Source organism: Mesoplodon densirostris, chromosome 6, assembly GCF_025265405.1.
Source record: "Mesoplodon densirostris isolate mMesDen1 chromosome 6, mMesDen1 primary haplotype, whole genome shotgun sequence".
Taxonomy (NCBI): domain Eukaryota; kingdom Metazoa; phylum Chordata; class Mammalia; order Artiodactyla; family Ziphiidae; genus Mesoplodon; species Mesoplodon densirostris.
In genome coordinates, this window is record NC_082666.1 from 124,760,884 (window position 1) to 124,781,634 (window position 20,751).

The window sequence follows — 20,751 nt, forward strand, 5'->3', positions numbered from 1 at the left end:
CTCTTGGTGCTGTACGTTCTGAGTTTGGACAAATGTGCCCACCATTATAGTATCATATAGAGTACTTTCATGGCCCTAAAATCCCCTGTGCACTGCCTATTCACCCCTCCCTCCCCACAACCTTTGGTAACCAGTAATCCTTTAACTGCCTCCACAGTTTTGCTTTTTCTAGAATGTTATACAGTTGGAATCATACAGTATATAGTCTCTGCAGATGGGCTTCTGTTACTCGGTAATATGCATCTAATCTTCCTCCATGCCTTTTCATGGCTTGATAGCTCATTTCTTTTTAGCACTGAATAACATTCCATTACCTGGATATACCACAGTGTATTTAACTATTCACCTACTGAAGGACATCCTGGTTGCTTCCAGGTTTTGGCAATTATTATGAACGAAGCTGCTATAAACACCTGTGTGCAGGTTTTTGTGTGGACATAAGTTTGCAACTCCTTTGGATAAATATCAAGGAGCACAATTGCTGGATAATTTGGTAAGAGTGTATTTAGTTTCATAAGAAACCACCAAACTGACTTCCAAAGTGGCTGTACCATTTTGCTTTCCCACCAGTGAAGGGCCTCTTAAAGTCTTTGGCTCATTTTTTATTCTGGTTGTTTTCTTATTATTGAGTTTTAAGAGTTCTTTGCATATTACAGATAATAGTCTTTTATCAGATGTGTCTTTTGTAAATATTTTCTTTCAGTCTGTGGCTTGTCTTCTCATTCTTTGACATTGTCTTTTGCAGAAAAGTTTTTAGTTTGAATGAAGTCCAGATTATCAATTCTTCCTTTTATGGATCATTCCTTTGGTGTCATCATATCTAAAATGTCACCTTTATACTCAAGGTCATCTAAGTTTTCTCCCATGTTATCTTCTTGGAGTTTTATAGTTTTGTGTTTTACATTTCGGTCTATGATGGATTTTGAGTTAATTTTTGTGAAGAGTATAAGGTCTGTGACTATATTTTTTTCTTTTTCTTTTTTTTTTTTTGCATGTGGATGTCAAGTTGTTTCAGCACAATTTGTTGAGAAGACTGTCTTTGCTTCTGTGTCAAAGATCAGTTGACTATATCTATGTGGGTCTCCAGATAAATTTTTACTTTTATTTTTATGCTTTTTTTGTATAGTCTAAATATTATGTGTTACAATTAACACACATTGTTTATATAGTCAGGGAAAAAAAACTATTTTCATTTTGGGGGAAAATACCATTTTCTATTCCATAAGTGGTCATTCCATCCCTGAAAATTACTGGAATAATTGTCCATGTGATGAAACATTCATTCATTTAGCAAACATTTCAGTATGAGAGAATATAGTATTGCTTGCAAAGACTCCGGATATATCTTGAAGGTTTTCTCATCTAAAATTATGTGGTTTCCCCCTATTTTATTCTATAAATATTACTGTAAGAACATGAAATAAAACTTTGAAAAGAAGGAAAAATCACCACGCTGATTTCTTTCTTGTTTCCCACCACCGCCCCCCGCCCCCCACCCCCCGCAGTCTGTGTCCATATCATTTTACCCAGTTGTAATCACCTGGCCTTCCTTTTAATTCTCTCTTCAGAATCTATCAACTCATTCATTTAAAACCCTCCGGAATCTATTCATATTTGGAGCATGTTCTGCTTTGTGTTCATTCTAAACGCATTTTTCAAGCTTTGACAGTTACTGTGTGCTAGAGACGGGATCTTGTCTCTTTCTTGTCTGTGTGCCCAGCCCGGAGAGCAGTGCCAGCACAGAGGAGGTCAGTAGTAGTCCGTGTTTGTCGAATGCATGAACAGGAATACGGACAGTTGTGTTGGGGGGGAGGGGATGGTCTGTGTGTGTTTAGACCAAGCACACGTGCAAAGCTATGGAATTGCAAATGAGAACGTTTCCACCCCAATCCTGAGCCCTGACTCAGAGCCCTCTGGTGTCTTTTGTCTCCAAGCTGCAGGGAATCCAAGCAGAAAATTCACTATTAATGGTTCCATAAAACATTCAGGTCCTGGATGCAGCCCCGTGGAGGCCACGTGGCAGCCGGAATACAGATGTGCCGGCTCAGGAGGGAGTCCCATTCTCATTTAGTCTTATCTGTCATTAGGGCAGGAGCCTGAGCCCCCGAGCCAGGCCTGGGGAACTCTTCATCATCGGAGGGTAAAACGGAGCCAAGTTTTGGCCAGCCCCAGTTAGCGTCTGGAAGAGTTCCCCTCCTGGGGGTCTGCACTGGGTTTTGTTATATATGACACAAGAGGCTAATCTCCTACCTTTCCCTCAGAGGAACAATTCCATTACCTTAACCGACCATGTGGCTTTGGATTTTTTTAGGCGCTGTGCTTGTATGATTCAACACGATACATTTTGCGAGTGATTCTGATGGCACCAGCTCACGTGGGTGCTTGGGAAAAGCTCTTTGACTGTAATGATGGCAGACAGAGCTGGAGGTGCCAGCTGTGCGCGAGTGCGTGTAGCCGGCAGAGGCCCAGGGTGGGTAGAGGACACGAGGGAGGGAGACAGTCACGACGAGGTTCTTAGGAAATGTCTTTTAATTGATGCAGAAAACTTGGACTTAGAGATCTATTATTTCATTTTGCAAAGAATGAAAACAATGTCCTTTCTCAAAAAAAAAAAAAAAAATATATATATATATATCTGTTTTGTATTCTCCTCTCCCGAAACCATGAAATAGCTTTGGGAAGATAGTCATCTTTTGTGAAAAACATCACAATTTCGTGAAATGGCATTCTGTGAACTTTGGGGAGAGGGAGGAAGAAGCGGCCCAGACACTCTCCCGCTTTCTCCCAATCAGTAAGTATTTTCCGCCTGCCCTAGCGTAGCGCTCCCCAAAGACTGCCTTGAGCCTCTCACCCCCTGAGCAGAAACTCTCCATGTCTTCCGACCGCCAAGACAGAACACAAATCACTGAGGCCACCATTCCAGGCCTGTGACTATCTCACCCAGCCGGCCGGTCCAGCCCCCTCTCTGACCGCCCTCTTCTGAAAAGCCTCCTCCACTGCAGGTGAGCTGGCGTGTTCGCTGTAACCCACTTTCTCGCATCTCCATCTATCCGGATCTCACCCATCGTCCAAGAGCCGGGTCAACTCTTCCCTTTTGGCCAAGTCTTTCCCATCACCCCAGCTGGAGGGGGATCCATCACCCTTAAACACCCACGTGTCTTCTGTAACAGTCTTCTGCAGCTTTTTCCATTCCTGCAGGTCATCTTCCAAGCCAGACTGTAAGCTCTCTGAGTGCAGGGATTTTTATTATAGTTCGCTGAATCTCTTGCTTATTCATATGTGCTTTGTGTGAATCAAATATCTGATGCTCAGTCAATGTACGTGGGATTGGTTGACTTCAGTGTGCTTGACGCTGTGCTCAGTTGGAGACGAACAGGAGAGAATGTAAGCGTGTCCCTCGGGTGGTTTACAATCCTCCTGGACAGGCAAGATGTAACACCGGCAGAGAACAGCAGGGGGCGCACCATGCAACGCAAACTGCAAATCTGAATACCACAAGCAGTTGTCGGGAAAAGGGTTAGGGAAGCTCAGGAAAGAAAAAGGCCAGCTTTTAATTAGTTGTAAGAAGTGGTTGTGCTCGAGATGGTCTTGAGGGGTAATTATATTTTGTAGTATTTGTGTGGTACCTTAGTGTTTTCAAAGCCCCTTCCCTTACACTGGCTGAATGTCACACTGCTGTTGTTAGGGATTACTATTTTAAAGAATAAGAGGACAAGGTCCTGGAAGCAGGAGTGATTTGGCCAAAGTCACATGGCAGGGTAGGGGCAAAGCTAGGACTCAAACCTGGGTCTTTGGAGTTCAAGTTCACTGGGCCCCCACTGCCTTCTGACTCTATCATCCTTTGCCTTTAAGTTAGAATTTTGGAGCAAGGTAGTGAAGCAAAATGAAAACGTCACTTAAAAACACATTGGGGGCTTCCCTGGTGGTGCAGTGGTTAAGAATCCGCCTGCCAATGCAGGGGACACAGGTTCGAGCCTTGGTCCTGGAAGATCCCACATGCTGCAGAGCAACTAAGCCCGTGCGCCGCAACTACTGAGCCTGTGCTCTAGAGCCCGTGAGCCACAACTACTGAGCCCGTATGCCACAACTACTGAAGCCTGTGTGCCTAGAGCCCGTGCTCCGCAGCAAGAGAAGCCACCTCAATGAGAGGCCCGCGCACCCCAATGAAGAGTAGCCCCCACTCGCTGCAACTAGAGAGAGCCCACGCGCAGCAACGAAAACCCAATGCAGCCAAAAGTAAATAAAATAAATAAATTTAAAAAATATATATTGGGAACAGAAACAGAATCACGGACATAAAGAACAGACTGGTGGGAGGGGCTTGGGGGAGGGATGGAGATGGGAGGTGGGGGTTAGCAGATGTAAGCTTTTATATATAAACTGGATAAACAACAAGGTCCTACTATGTAGCACAGAGAACTATATTCCATAGCCTATGAGAAACCATAATGGAAAAGAATATTTTAAAAAAAGAATGGATATGTATGTATAACTGAGTCACGTTGTTGTAAGCAGAAATTAACATAGCATTGTAAATCAATTATACCTCAATATAAAAAGTGATAAAAATAATACATTTTTAAAAATAAAAATAAAAAATACTCGGCAAGGGCTTCCCTGGTGGCGCAGTGGTTGAGAGTCCGCCTGCCGATGCAGGGGACACGGGTTCGTGCCCCGGTCCGGGAGGATCCCACGTGCCGCGGAGAGGCTGGGCCTGTGAGCCATGGCCGCTGAGCCTGCGCATCCGTAGCCTGTGCTCGGCAACGGGAGAGACCACAAGAGTGAGAGGCCCGCGTACCGCAAAAAAAAAAAAAAAAAAAATACTCGGCAAGCTGCTCTGTATAGGATAGATTGAACGGGGGGGCGGGCGGTTGGGAGCTCTGACAAATGGCAATAAAGATGAAATGATGACACTTGATAACACCCGGGTTTCAAAGGCTGGGGAAAGATGGGGGCGGAAGACGACTCCGGTCGTAGGGCTGCGTGGATGTGAGGATGTTGTTCGCGACACGGGAAAGGTGAGGGGGGTGGGCTAGAGTAGATAGGACAGCGTCCCTGTGGGCATCGAGGTGACATTAGTGAGAACTCCTGAAGGCACTGGCAACGTGGCACCGGAAGTCCAAGGGAAGCTCTGGGCTGAGGGAGACCTAAGGGTCCCCCCAGTGGGTCAAGGAAATAAGCTCACTGACAAAACCTGTGCCTAATTTAACAGAGGGACCAGCTCGAGAGGGGTTTCGTAGCATTTATTTACACGAAACGATGGAACGTAAGGATGTCGGAGCCACATCCCGGCATTCAGATACTGACCTGAAGTGGCTGGAGGCCTTCTTCCTCTGAGCATGGCACTCCTTACGTTTCCATGATCTTCACATTCCAAGTTTCAGTATACACCTCCCTATAAGGATGGGACTCTAAGCCATGGCCGTGAGAACGGCACGGGTGCCAGGCGCACCACGATACGGCAAAGCAGGATATATATGGTCAGGGGTTGGTGTCTGGGGTTACCAGGGTCTGGGGGTCTGGGTGGGGGGCAGGGGAAGGAACCCACTGTGCACATGAGTCGCCCGGTGTCCCATAGTGACATTTAGTTCCCTTTCTGGGGCTTTATCCCCATTATCTGATGGACACAGTATCATTTCCCCCATTACAGGTTGATCTTTGCTCTCACATCCCCAAAATGTGTATGTGGAAGTCCTAATCCCCAGGACCTCGGAATGTGACTGTATTTGGAGAAAGGGTCATTACAGGAGGTGATTAAGGTTAAATAAAATCATCAGGGTGGGCCCTGCTCCCTTATGACTGGTGTCCTTATAAGAAGAGATAAGGACCCAGACACACAGAGAGAGAAGACCACGTGGAGACACAGGGAGGAGAACACAGAAGGAGAGGCCTCTGGAGGATGCAACCCTGCTGATACCTTGACCTCAGATATCCAGCCCCCGGAACTGTGAGAAAATGAATGTCTGTCGTTAAGCCACTTGGTCTGTGGGGCTTTGCTGTGGCCGCCTGAGCAGACGAATATACCCCCAATCCTGATACCCAGATTGAAGCCCAGCTGACCCTTTTCTACCCACTCAGAACCTGCAACTGAGCCTCAGCTTCTTAACATTTCGTTCAAAAAATAAGACAGGGCTTCCCTGGTGGCGCAGTGGTGGAGAATCTGCCTGCTAATGCAGGGGACACGGGTTCGAGCCCCGGTCTGGGAGGATCCCACGTGCCGCGGAGCAACTAGGCCCGTGAGCCACAACTATTGAGCCTGCACGTCTGGAGCCTGTGCTCCACACAAGAGAGGCCGCGATAGTGAGAGGCCCGCGCACCGCGATGAAGAGTGGCCCCCGCTTGCCACAACTAGAGAAAGCCCTCGCACAGAAACGAAGACGCAACACAGCAAAAACTAATTAATTAATTAATAAACTCCTGCCCCCAACATCTTCTTAAAAAAAAAAAAAAAGACAAATATCCTGTCTCTTCCGTCTCACCTGAACTTTTCTCTCACTTCCAGGCAGATCTGCAATTAGCCCCTTATTACACGCGCTCTCATTCTCTCATTTCTAAGCCACCGGAGTGTGTGCTGTCCTGTCCCGCAGGCTCACTTCTCAAGGGTGGGACACCTGAGTCCCTCTCCCTTTTGCTCTCCCGTCCCCTGGAGTAGCACTGGGCTGAATGCTCTGGGTCGCAAAACCTACCCTTGTGACAATAACAACAGGCTCTTTGCCTTGACATTGGACTTGCCTAACTCTTCATTTAAAACGATCGCTACCACTCCACTTGCCCCCAGTACCCCAAAAACCCATCCATTGGGGGAAGCAAGGTTGGGGAGAAACAGGAGAGTCTCTCGATTTTCAAAATCTATCTGTGTTCCGATTTAGGGTGTTTTACAGTGTGAAGAGGGTTTGCCCTCTTTGAAACTACGAAGCAGCTTTTCCAGCTGGGACCCTGTTAGCATGGTTACTAAGGAGACCAACTGGCCTAGGTGCTGTAATGAATCACTAAATTCTGAGCAGCCAAATCCCCGGTGATGAGGGCCTCTTTCCTTTGAGAGCGACAAGTGCTGGGTAGGTGGAAGGCTGAGGAGTTCGCGGTGGAAGCCCAGCTCTGGCCGTCCCTTCCGCCTGCACTCGCTCCACTGAAATTTGCCAGAGGCTGTTTTAAGAGCTTCTAGATCTGCCTCCAAACTTACCTGTCAGAACTGAATGAGGAATAGATATAGGGACTTCTCTGGTGGTCCAGTGGTTAAGACTCTGCACTTCCAATGCAGGGGGCCCAGGTTCGATCCCTGGTCGGGGAACTAAGATCCCGCATGCAGCAACTAAAGGTCCTGCACGCGGCAACTAAGACCCAGTGCAGCCAAATAAATAAATACATAAATTTTAAAAATTCAAACAACGACAAAAATGGAATAGATACATGTATATGTATAACTGAATCATTTTGCTGTATCCCTGAAACTAACACAACATTGATAATCAACTATACTCCAATATAAAATTAAAATTTTTTTCAAAAAAGAACTGAATGGAGTCTAACCTGGCTAACCTTGCAGCCACCCTGGCTCGGGCCCCCTGACTGCAAGAGGATGGGGAGCTGGGATGGGCAGAGGTGACCTTTCCTCTCCAATGATTTGAATAAGTAGGTGCTGTTAGTCAGAAGAGCAGAGGGCAGCTTGCTTCTCCAAGACCAGGTCCCACGCCCGAGGGAAGCCCACAGGCCTCAAGGTGTCTTGATTCAGCCACCAAGTGCAGAGGAGAAAGCCTTTAAGTGACCCTGAGCACCCAGTTTGCACCCACAGTTGGCACCCCTGCTAGTTCACTCCTACTGTTCCGAGAGGCAAGCTTCTCACACCCACACACACCCACACCCACACCACACCCAACTGTGGCCGTAAACTCCCTCTGAACTCATGCCTGCCCTCCCCGCCAGGCGGTACAGGAAATAACCCCCCACAAAAGGCAGCTTCATTCAACCCAAGAGGAACGTCTGGCTCATTCGGTTCAACGCTTCCATTTGGTAAAGGAGCAAAGAAAAGTTCAGAGAAGTTCAGTGGCTTTTCACTCTTGCTTTTTCTTTCCCTCCACTGCAAGGACAGAAACGCATCTGGTCCCCCAGCACCCAGGGAATGATGAGATGCTCGAGGGCAGGGAGATCATGGAAGATGCTTTTCTACTGCAAGTAACAGAAAACCCAAGAAGGGTTTAAACAAAATGTGGTGGTTAAAGTTAGCAATGGCTCCAGTGAACAGCCTCGGTATAGCCACCCCTTTGTCCTCTGACCCTGTGGTCTCCACCCAACCTGGCTCTGGACTGGCCTTGGGATGACCTTTAGCCAATAAATGCAGCCAAAGCAAACGGAGTGCCAGTGCCAGGCTTAGGCTTCCAGAGATTCTATGTGCTTCTGCTTGGCACCTTGCTTGACTGTACTTGCTTGAACTCGCACCTCAGCCTTGCTGTGAGACCATGCCAGACCAGGCCTGCTGAGGGGATGTGAGAAACACAGGAAGGATAAGACACTTGGGAGAGAACCAAAGTGCCTCCAACCGACAGCCAGCCAACGTGCAGCTGACTGCAGATTCACGAAGGTGCCTGAGATCAAGACTTCCCTGCTGATCCCAGCTGAAGTCGCCAATCTGAAGGATCAGAACTAAATAAATGGTGTGTTGTTTAACAAAACCTCCGACTTCGGTGTGGTTTGTTATGAAGCAACAGTGAACTGAATCCTGACATTTGAAATAAATATTTGAGTTTTTTCTCTTAAAAAAAAGTTGGAGGTTTCAAATCCAGGATTGGTGTGGCAGCTCCATAGTCAACCAGGACCCAGAATCCTTCTATACTGATGCTCCACCATCTTTAGTTCATGGCTTTCATGCTCAAAGCTGTCTCATGATCCAACATAGCTGCTGAAGCTCCAGCCATCACATTTGTGTTCCAGGTAGGGAGAAAGGAAGAAAGGCAAATAAGAGGCCTCTTCTAGCTGAATTTTTCCCCTTTAAAAGAGTTGGAAGCCTCACCCAATGACTGGCAGCTTGATTCTTATTGGCTACCCTTGGCTGCAAGGAAAGCTGGGAAAGGTAGCCTTTTAGTGGAGCACATTGCCACCTAGAATAAAATCAAGTATACTGTGGAATAAGGAGGAATAGGGGAATGGGTGTTAAGTAGGCAACCAGCAACATCTGCCTCAGTGTGTGTAAAATCAAGCTCCAGGCCCCAACATACATCAGGATGCAAAACTGACCACATGTCATGCTGATTTCTCAGAGTTCATAGTGGTGGCTTTGCCCTGTAGTAACAAAGTGTAAGATTTGGGCAATAGACATCTAAGTGGAAAATCGTGAGTGTGCCAGTCTCCTGGGCCCTTTTGTAGTGAATACAGATGGAAGCGAAGTTTGTTCTTAGAAGGTGTTGCTCTTAACCTGGGGCAGGTGTTGCTTGCTTGCTTGCTCTCTTCCTTGCTTTCTTCCTGTTTTTTTTTTTTTAACTGAGATATACTTCACATAAAATTCAGAATTTTAAAGCATACAATTCAGTGGGGTTTTAGTATATTTACTATGTTGTGCAACCATCAGCACTATCTAATTCCAGAACATTTCCATCACCCCAAAAAGAAACCCCATATCCATTAGCAGTCAGAGCAGATGTTTTCTTTAATCCTTCTCCACCACGTCTCAGGTCCAACAGAGAGCCAGACTCGCCACATGAGGGAGTGCTGAAGATCCTTGGACCACTTAGGCTCAAACGCTGGGATTCTAGAATATTTGTGGATCTTCTTGGGAGAGCCAAGGAGGAGGTCATGGGGTAATTCACCTACAGCTGGGAAAGGAGGGATCCACAAGGGCACTGCAGAATCTAAACATTTCCTGCCTGGGCTGACCATGAGGCTACCTTCCCACAGGGAAAGGAAGAGAAGTGAAGGAGGTTCCACACTGAGGGGTGGGTGCTTGGTGGTGACACCCTAAAGTAGAGCAGCGGCTTTAAGAGCACTCTACCGTGACAGTAGATATTGGCAGAGGAGTTTCAGATTCAGTCGGAATGATTTATGTGAAAGGATGGAGAGGATGCCGAACTCGCATTTATTAAACGTCTCAAAGGTTCCAAATACAAGCAGAATCTCGTTTTTCTACCCACAGCCATCCTGGGAGATATTTCACCCCTTTACAGAAGGAGGACCTGAGGTTCACACAGAGACCTTGCTCTAACCCGAATTTCAGACACTTCACGCTGAGTCTAAAATCTCAGCATCTTCCATTGTGCTGTGCGGTGGGCACCTGTGAGGCATCTCCGGCCCGTGGCAGGTGGAGCCACTCCCTCGAGTGGCCTAGTTGTTGCCGCCTGTGGGGCGGTGACGGCAGGAGGGGGCTCATCTGAGCTCAGCTCTGGGCTTCTCTGTGCCGGGGGGAGCGCCCCCCTTTCTGCCCACTCCTTGTTCTTCATTCCTCAGGCACAAAGATTGCTCAAGGAGACTCCAGGACTGGGGTCTGCCTTGTCACTGTCACCAGGAGTCTTTTTTTTTCTTCCTGACTAGCCAGAGCTCCCCGTCAGTCTTCGCAGCGCCTCTGGAAGCAGAGGGAAGGCAGCTGTGGGATCCTGGCTGAGCAGAGTCCAGGTAAAGCAGGCTTGGGAATGGACGGATGGGGAGGTTGGGATGTCACAGGTCTGAGCACAGAGCCAGGGGGGCGGGGAACAGCCAGGAAGGTTGGTAGGTTCTGCTGCTCGCTGGATTAAGGGGGCCAGCGTGTGTCTGTGTCATCGAGGTGGGCAGGGAAGGGGAGGGCTGTGTGGGGGGCGGGGGGGGAGCGTATATATGCTGGTGTGGCTGATACCGCGGAGCCTCACATCCGAAGGAGCCTGGCTACTGACAGCTCCCAGGTAGGCGACTGCAAGCAAGCCCCAGCCCCAAGACACGCTGCTGAGAGCCTGGGGGAAGTAGCCGGGCGGCAGGGCTTGCTCCCCAGCCCCTCTCCTTTGTCCAGTGTGGATGCTGCTGGCCCCCTGTGAGATTATCCCTTCATTCGTCTTCTTTTCTGGGCTCGGATGGGGGGTGGAGGGGAGGGCTGAGGCTTTTATCCGGAAGAGAGATGCCGAAGAAGAGTTGAACTTGGAAATGAGGAAAAGTTTTGATTCCCCAGCTGTGGCCCCTACTTTGTCACTGCTGTCTGTGGCGAAAAGGTGGTTATAGGTGTGAGGTTAGGGGAGCGGCAGGCACTTGGGGGTGGGAGTGAGGGTTTGCATTTCAAGGCAACCCTCCAGAAGCCCCCAGCCCTCCAAGCACCTTGTGAGTGATTTCTCTCTGCACCTGACTTCTTTTCATAGGGCATGCAGGCTGTTTTCAGCATATCACTCAACTTGATTCGGATTTGGGTTTTTAATCCTGAGGGAACCCTGCTCCCCTAGGCACGGAATACAAATCGCTAGTAATGATGCCGGGGAAATCAGACCCTGCCTTGTGCTCCACCAGTACTTGGCTGATCCCGGTCGCTGTGTGTGAATTCCGCGTAGATTTCTACAAGGTTGACCTTGGTCTCCAGACGCTGATTCCTTTGGAGGTCTCTTCTCTTTCTTTGCATCTTTCTTCCTCCTGCCCGTCTCTCCCACCTAAAGGTCTCTGCTGGGGTCCTGTGGAATACGATGCTCAGAAGTCATCCAAACTCTCTCTGGCTCAGCCTTTTTCCTCCTTCTCTCTTTGTGCGGCTCTCCCTTTGCGTCTGGCTTCCCCTCCCACCGCTCCCCATCCCATCCTCCCCCATCTCATTCTGAACATGGGCAAGTTCTGGGGGAATTTCAAGTAAGGCAGGATAAGTCGGGAAATGGACTATTTAAAGCAAGCAGCTTTGGACTTGAATACCCTGATCCTGGGCTTCAACATCTGTGTTTCGTTTCCTTGAGCAGCCCATAATTGTCCCAATTATAACCAGTAACATTGGTCGGCAGACTAACAAAAGATGAGCTTTGCATGGCATTCGCCAGCAAGCCTAAACCGGAGTTTTCAACATAGAGGGGGGAAAAGTAAGTGCCTGGCTTCTTATCAAAACCTCCCAGGGAAACCGCTGCTCTCTCGCTTCCTGTGGGTGGCTACTGCAGACACACTCCTCTTTCTCATTTATGAAGTGTGGCAGGGAAAAAGTCTGCACGCTTGCACCGCTGCTGTGATACGGTTCACAAAAAGCATTCGTGTTCCTCTGGCCTTGCTGAGTCTTCTGCAGGGGAGGGTCCCTGGAAAGACTGCCCCCAACCACCATCTTGGTAACAGGAGCAGCTTCCACCGTTCCCCGTGCTGCCCATCGAGGGCGCTGTGGTGCAGCCTGGGGTCATTCAGGGGGTGCAGTTTTGTTCTCCCAGGGGCGGCAGCCTTGGCTTTATCAGCTGAAGGCTGAGGGTACTGGTGGATTTAAAGGATGCCGATTTTGCACTGTCAACGAAGGGAATAATTGCAGGATTAGGCGCAAACGGGTGCTCTCTGGAGCCCAAGACAGGAGCTGTCACAAAGCTATTCTGTATTCAATCAGGTATTTATCATCTACACTCCACCAGGCAGGGTGGATCCAACCAACAGAGGTGATAATAACAGCCCTTTACACTCATACAACGATTTACATCTTAGCGCTTTCACACCCACTAGCCCCGGCAACAGCCGTGAGAGAGGGTGTCATTATCTCCATGTTGCAGTTGAAGAAACTGAAGCTGAGAGGTTGTGGCAGAGAGGGGACTGAGTCCAGCCTTGCTGGTTCCTTTTCATCCCCCTCTCCGGGCCAGGGGTGCTTACAAACGAATGGGATGGGCGCGGGGCACCACACACAGTGAAACAATTCGCGGATGATGCGAGGCTGCGTGTAATTAAGTCCTGAATTGCGTGGTCCAGACAGCAAGTGCTGGAGGAATTTGGGGGAAGGAGTCCTTGCTCAGAGATTCCAGGGATTCAAACCGGGCAGGGAAGGAGGTAGAATCTGGAAAAGCCAAGGGCTTTGGAGACGGAGGTGGCAGCCGGGACAAGGGCTCAAAAGGAGGGCAAAGACAGGAACCTTTATTGGAACCTACTATGTGCCAGGTAGTGAGCTAAACTTGTCTGCGTGCCTATTTCATGCTAATACACACACGCACAGTAGGGATGGGAGGTTTAGGGTGAGTGTTCTATGCTTTTATCCCCACGGTTCAGTTAGCCTCACGCCCCCAGCCCCAGAGCTCCCATGAAGGAAATCTACCTGATGTGAATCTGGGTGGAACTACTCATTAGATATCCTAGGGAGGGGATGGGCCCCTCCCAGAGAACAGGAGTCATACTGATGCCAGCCCGCAGTGGCTCGAATGGCTGGGAGTTCATGAGGCAAACTGGATGTTCTAAACACTTCTGTGTAAATACCTATAGGTCCTCCCACTAACCAACATGCTGCTTTCCTTCTCACCACACACTGGCTGTGAGATTTAGGGCACACCAGTTTGGTGGGCAAGCCGATTTTCTGGGCATCTCCCTAGGAGAGCCAAGGATCACGTTCGGTCCTGATTTTCCGCGATCCTGTGATTTTTCAAATACTGGTTGCTGCCTCCGTGTTGCAGAAACAGAGCATCGCCAGCTCTGAAGGGCCTGGCTCGGCATGTGACTTGTGGAGCTGGCCTCCGAGGAGTCCTGGGTCTCAGTGAAAATGTCGACGGAGCACCAGCACACACCCAGGGCTCTGCCTTGCAACCAGGGCTCAGAGCCAACCTCCCCTCAGCTCACATTCGTCCTGGGCTCCTCCCCCACCAAGTCCCCATTCATGCTTTCGTTCATTCAGCCGAGAAACGAGAAACGTGCTTGGCTTACTGATAGGAGCCCGCAGTACTGAGTGCCAGGAAAACAGACTTGGCGGCCTGTCCTCAGGGCTCTGGCCAATGTCACCAGATGTTAACGAGTCTAGGCCAAGTGGTCTCCAAAAGGGGAGTGGGTGCCCGACAGACCACTGGGCTTTGGGAAACCGAGGCTTAATTTTCTATATGGTTATCTTATCTTTCTTAATTGGCACTTTAGTGGGTTTTATATTGTATGTAACTTTTATAAATAAATTGGGAAGGTGAGCTCAAGATGGTCTGATTGCTAGAAGTATAAAGTTAAAGAAGTTTGAAGATTATTGATCTAGATCCATTGCTCTTTTGCTTATCTGTGTTTTCTAATCTTTTTGAAAGGAAGCTTAAGAGGCTTTATTGTAAAAGTAAATAAAAGTTTTGAAAAATCCATTTAAGTTATTTTGACAGTATATGTGGAACCGTGGGCCAGAATCAGGAAGATCCAAGTTGAAAGCGATGACACCTTTCCACTTTTGTAGCAGCCCTGATAGAATATGTGTCCCTTGGGACTTCTCTGGCAGTCCAGTGGTTAGGACTCGGTGACGGGCCCCGGTTCAATCCCTGGCAGGGGGCGGGGGGAGGAGGGTGGGAGCAAAAATAAAAAATAATAATAAACATAAAATGTTTAACTAAAATAAAAACAAAGACTTTAAGAAAAAAAGAGGAAAGAAAATGTGGCCCTCTCCTGAGCCCCAGCTGGGCTACTGTAACAAATATCTGGCCACGTATAATATCAAAAATATTGACCATCTAATCTATTTTAACCGCCTCTTTTTGGAGAAGGGGAAACTGAGCCCCAGAGAAAGAAAGGGTCTTGTTCAAGATCCCACAGGTGAGGGCAGAGCCAGGCCTCTGGCTTCCAAGCAGAGGGCTCTTGTTCATTCATTGCCCACCAGCTCCGGGCACACCCGGTCTGTGCAGGGCGGGGGCGTGCTTTGCCCTCCACCTCCTGGGCACCCATCCTCTCCTTCCAGGTGGAAATTTAGAGCAGGAGAGGGACCTTTTTGGATGTAAGTGTATTCATCAGAGGAGGAAAAGAAATAAAGGGGCCTCAGTCATAGCTGGTGAACAAGCAAAAGCTCAGCGTAGGAGTCACGTCTGCATTAAAGAAATGGGGCGTGTGAAAGACAAACCCCCGTGCTGGTGGGCAACGAAACACTCCTCCAGGAACTGGGGAGAGGCAACAATAAAGAGGGTGTCATCAGAGAGGGGGAGCCCAGAGTTCAGGACAAAAGGAGCTCCTTACAATGAATTCATGTACACGAACACAGAAAACTGCCGAAATCTTTTTTTTTTTTTTTTTGGCCGCAACATGTGGGATCTTAGTTCTCTGTCCAGGGATCAAACAGTCCTAACCACTGGACCGCCAGGGAATTCCCCTGCCGAGATCACTGAGAGGTCTGGTGAGAGCGTGAGCTTGCAAATCAGATGGGTTGGGTTCTCAGCTCTGCCAGTTCAAGTTATTTCTCCTCTTCAAGCCTCAATATTCTCAACTGTAAAATGGGGACAACAGCATTTGCCCCATAGGGTGGATGCTTATAAAGCAATCAGCACAGTGCCTGGCACAGAAGAAGCTAAATATAATAATAATGTGATTACTATTAAATACAAACAGAGACCATCCCAACGAGATTCCACAGAATTTGCCAACCTTTCCAAAGCAGGACTAGTGTGTGGAACTTACGGTTTCCCAGAACACGTTTTAGAGTCAAAACACCTGAGTTTGTCTGGCTCTTGTATAAGCTGGATGATCTTAGGCAAGTTGCTTAACCTTTATGAACATATGTTCATCTCAAAAGGGGGGATAATATTAACCCTAGATTATAGGATTGTATAAGAATATAAAACTCTTTTGTAACCTACAAGAACAATATTTATAGATGTGGTTGATGAGAAGGATGGGGACAGATATACGTCTAGCAGAAAGGCGTATCTGTCATCTTCCCTTCTCTACTAGAAGCACTAAAATTACAGGCTTCCTCATAGGTCATAAGACAAAAACTCAATTAACTTTTAGCTTTGGCTAAATCTTCATATGTAATCCTCCAAACAGATAAGCAACTAATTACGTTGCCCTTGGAAGCAAGATTACAAGCAAATAGATTAAGCTAAACACAGTGGTATTTTATCTTCATAAAGAGTGAGGCACGATTAATTTATGAGGTGTTATTACTGAAATAAAAGGTAATTAAACATTTCTTTACTCAATACAAGATGTCCAGACCCATAGCATCCCTACATAGAAGGGTTAGCTGAGTTTGGTTCACTAAGTGAATACAAGCCATGTAAAATTCAAACACACTTAGGGTAGTTTTATTTACTTATGGTCTCTATTGTACAATTTAGAACAACAATAACTACAAAAACTGTTGTTACCCCCATTTTGCAGGTGAGAAGACTGAGGCCCTCAGAGGTGAAACAACTTGCCCAAAGTCACACAAAGTGCAAAGATCAAACATAAATATAACTCGGGAATTAACTAATTGCTCACCTTCATTTTACTTCACATTAACTGATATACAGAGCAACAAAGCACACAGACGTTGTCAAGTCTTCTCAAAAATGAAAAACTTCTATTGAGTTTTCAAGAAAGTTTAGTCTTAACCTAGAACACAATTGCTCGAGGGTTGTGAGGAGTACCAAAAAGGACAAAGCATTGTCCCCTTTATAAGGATAACTACATATATGTTGAGCCTTTATTTATATTCGTCTCATTTAAATATCAGAAACCATCTTTGAGTTGGACTGTGTGGTGATTCCCATTTTAAGGATTCTTTGAACTGCAGAGGAGAATGAATAACGTTGAGTAATGACTGGTTTTTAATTACTAGGTGGAGTCACTAGTTAAAAGCGAGGGGTAGAAACCTCTGTCTGGCTTCTTTTACAGGCTAAATGCCCACTAAAATTCACCAACCTTTCTGTTTCAGTGTGACTGGAACATTGTTATGGAAAAGAAATAAAAACTTTAGCTTTCAGCATCAACTACTCTTTAAACTCATGCTAATTCATAAACAAGGATAATAACCAACCATGCCTCCCCAGCACTCAATTGCTTCCAAGTGCTTTTCATTAAATCGAAGCGAAAACACTTCCCATGATGCAATTTTAAGGGAATATTATTAATCACATGCCTTGATTAGCCTTGGGGAATGGAATAAGCAAATTGTCTGAATAAAAAATGAAAATTTTAAAAAAAATGAAAAATGAAAAAATGAAAAAAATACAACTTCTTTCTGAAAAAAATACAACTTTAAATTTTAAAATTTTAAATAAATAGAACTGCGGGGTAGGACATGGAGGGGTAGGGCGGTCAGAGATGGGAAGAGAGGTAAGTGTACCATGGACCAGCAAGGAGAACCAGGCTAATGCCAAGTAGATTTGATAAGGTTTTTCCCAGTGCCAGACCAACAAAGGCCCACATTTTACATGCAGGAAACCTATCAAATGGAACACATGCTCAATGTCCCAGGAGCTTATCTTCTTGCCTCAACTCATCCTAAAAACCCATTTACCCAGAATTTGAGATAACAGGAGCAGTCAATCCATCAAACATTTCCTGAATGTGCAAGTTGCCACGGTTAATGAAGTTCGTGAAAAAGCTCAGCAGGAGAGCACTTCATTAACATCTGCCACAACTTATCAGCTCAGCCCGTGCAAACATGTGTTGCAATTTTGTATTAGGAAGCAAACAGTCCCTTTTCTCCCCGCCTTTCCGTCTTCTGTGAAGTACAGACACTGCCATCATGTGGCCATAGAGAGCATAGCATGCTGGACAAATCCTACAAAACCGACGCCCGCCTAGAATGAAATTGAGTAGAACAAGAAACGTGAAGGCAATTACCAAATCAGACAAAAGATCTATCCAAGCCCTCCTCAGTTTAAGACCTTTGCTTATCTGGTGGCTGTTTGGAACTCAAGATACGTGTTCTCTTCAAAAGAGCCTGTAAGTGGTGATGAGTTTCCCTGGGTTGTCTACCAACACGTTGCACCAGTGCAAACTTAGCATGCAGCTAACCATTCCAACCATGCCTCCTGGCCACTGGCAACCAGTCTTCTTCCAGAACGGGCATGGGGTCCAGCTTAGGATGGCATCTTGCCTTGCTCTGGAGCAAAACTCATTCCCACCCCTCCCCGCCAGCCTCACCCCCCACCGCCAAGCTGAACAGTAAGCTACTGGACCCTTTGTCAGTGACACAGGTGCTGAAGTGGCTCCTGTGCCATGAGCATCCCGGGCCCCCAGGGGGCCGGTGCTCCCAGACACTCCCCAGTTCTCCATTTGAAAAGGAGAAGGGAGAGGGCTCCTGAGATACTCCACTGTCACTTATCAAACTTTCTTGAGCACCTCCTAAGTGCCTGGCCCTGTGCTGGGTGCTGGAAATTCAGAGAACCATAGAACGAGATCTCTGCCCTTCAGGAACTCACAGCCAGTGGGAGACATAGACACATAAGTCCAAGCTTACCAGGTAGAGTGTTAACGGCCGCGCGAAAGACAATGATAGTATCACAGAGTGAAGGCTATGTCCTAGGCTCTTTCTTTGACAAGCTTTTACATTGTACTTGTTCTGTGCCAGATGCTATTTTAACTGCTGAAAAACATCAACCCATTAATTGTCCAATAAGATAGGTACTATTATTATCCCAGTTTTACAGATGAGAACCTGAGAGGGTGACTTGCAGACGCAGGATCTGAACCCACGTCTGTAGCTATGAGCAGATGAGAAAACGTGGATCTCAACAACCCTGTCTCGGAGGTCTGTTGTGCCTATTTGCCCCTGGGCCTCGCTTGCTTCCCGGTGTGATATGCTGCTTTGCGAAGCCACAGGAGCACAGGAGACTCATCTAACTCAGACCAGGGCTTGGAGAGGGCTTCCCAGAGGGGATAATTCCTGAGGTGTGTATGAAGTATGAGCTGGAGGCGGGTATTCTGGGCAGAAGGAACAGCAAGGGCCAAAGCGCAGTAGGCATTAAGGACCCGATAGAGTTGGGAATTATGTGTGATTCACTAGGAATGGAGGAGATTCAAGGGTGAGTGACAGGAGCTGAAGCCAGAGAGCTGGGCAGGAGCAGCGCTGACTCCCACTGGGGGTTACAGAATTACTTTAAGTATGAGTAACATCATCACATGTAGAGATGGCTTGGTCGGGGAGGGGGATCATTAGGCAGACTAATTAGAGGGCGATCACAGTAACCAAGGCAATAAATCTCAGTAAGGCTCTAGCCCTCGGGGTATAGGAGAAAACCGCATTTGAGATATATTCATTTGAAGAGATGTTCAAGTTCATTGTTCATTAACCCCAGACATCCCAATCTGTAGGGTAAACGTCAGACCCTTTAGGATGCCCAACATGACCCTGTTTCATCTAGACGGAGCCTCTCTCTCTCTTAGCAAGTGCTTCCCTTAGGGAGGGGGCCCCAGTGCAGCTGCCTGCTCATCCCCACCCCACCCCAGGCTGTAGTCCCGATTCTAATATGCCTTTGAAAAGTTGGAGTCACTAGTTAAAAGCGAGGTAGTTCTGTGTCTCTCAGATGCCCTCTTCTCTGTCCTCTTGGCAGACTCTTACTCATTATTCAAAAGCCATCTCAAATGTCACCTCATTGACTTAACAAACATTGACTGAGCGTCTTTCATTCGACATCCTCTTGGTATGAAACGCTTGGATGACGCCCAAGAAGAGCTGGGGTGGTCTCCCAACATGGCCACTGGCACGGGATCCCCCTCCTCCTCCCACTGATTTGCTCCATTTCACATCCATCTTCTACCCTTGCTTCTCAAACTTTAGCATGTGTATGAATCCCCTGAGAATCTTACTAAAAAGATCCAGATCCAGGGGCTTCCCTAGTGGCGCAGTGGTTGAGAGTCCGCCTGCCGATGCAGGGGACACGGGTTCATGCCCCAGTCCGGGAAGATCCCACGTGCCACAGAGCGGCTGGGCCCATGAGCCATGGCCGCTGAGCCTGTGCATCCGGAGCCTGTGCTCCGCAACGGGAGAGGCCACAACAGTGAGAGGCCTGCGTACCACAGGAAAAAAAAAAAAAAAAACAGATTCAGTGGTTCTGGGTAGGGCCTGAAATACTGCATTTCTAACAAGATCCCAGGGGATGCTGTTGATCTGCAGACTGCATTTGAATAGCAAGGCTTTTATGTTTTCTCAGTACAGTCTGATGAAAAAGCAATAAAGGCAATTATTTTTGTTTTCCTATGCTCAACTCTTATCAAGGTAAAATTTATGTACAGTGAAATGCACAGAATCTAAATGTACAATTCAGTGGGTTTTTGGCAAACGTATACACCCCTGTGACCTACACCTCAATCAAGAACATTCACATTTCCAGAAAGTTCCCTTGTTCCCCTTTCCATTTAATCCTCCAAATAAAGATGGTTCTACAGGGACCCAAAGTGATGTAGTCCAAGAAAATAGCTTTCTGATTCAGGAGACTTGATCACAGGAAAAATTTAAAGGGAAACAGAAAGAACTGTACATCTTTGAGACGATCCTACATGAAGAATACAAACAACTGATCTAACTAATAGCCATTAGAGCTATTACCTTAGAATAGTCTCTTTGTTCTTTTTTTTTAAAGATTTTTTTTTATGTGGACCATTTTTAAAGTCTTTATTGAATCTGTTACAATATTGCTTCTGTTTTATGTTTTGGTTTTTTGGCTGCGAGGTATGTGGGATCTTAACTCCCCGACCAGGGATCGAACCCACACCCCCTGCATTGGAAGGCGAACTCTTAACCACTGAACCACCAGGGAAGTCCCTCTTTGTTCATTTTTCGATAGATAACTCCAAAGCCTGGTTCTGCAAAGCCTCGTCCTATGCTTTGCATGGATTAGCAAGGTGAACATATTAGCTCTGTGCTCAGGAAGCTGGCTCACTTCTAGCAGGGGAAACAGACAAGGAAGAGTGAATTCTGGGCCTCGGGGCATTCCTGGCAGA

At 47.2% G+C, this 20,751-nt stretch overlaps 1 non-coding gene across 1 annotated transcript; it reads left to right on the plus strand.

The window, feature by feature from the left end:
* The first annotated feature begins 7,215 nt into the window (after positions 1-7,215).
* On the plus strand, positions 7,216-7,288 carry TRNAG-UCC (transfer RNA glycine (anticodon UCC)). Its single transcript has one exon. It is a non-coding gene; the product is annotated as a tRNA-Gly (tRNA).
* The last annotated feature ends 13,463 nt before the right edge of the window (positions 7,289-20,751 follow it).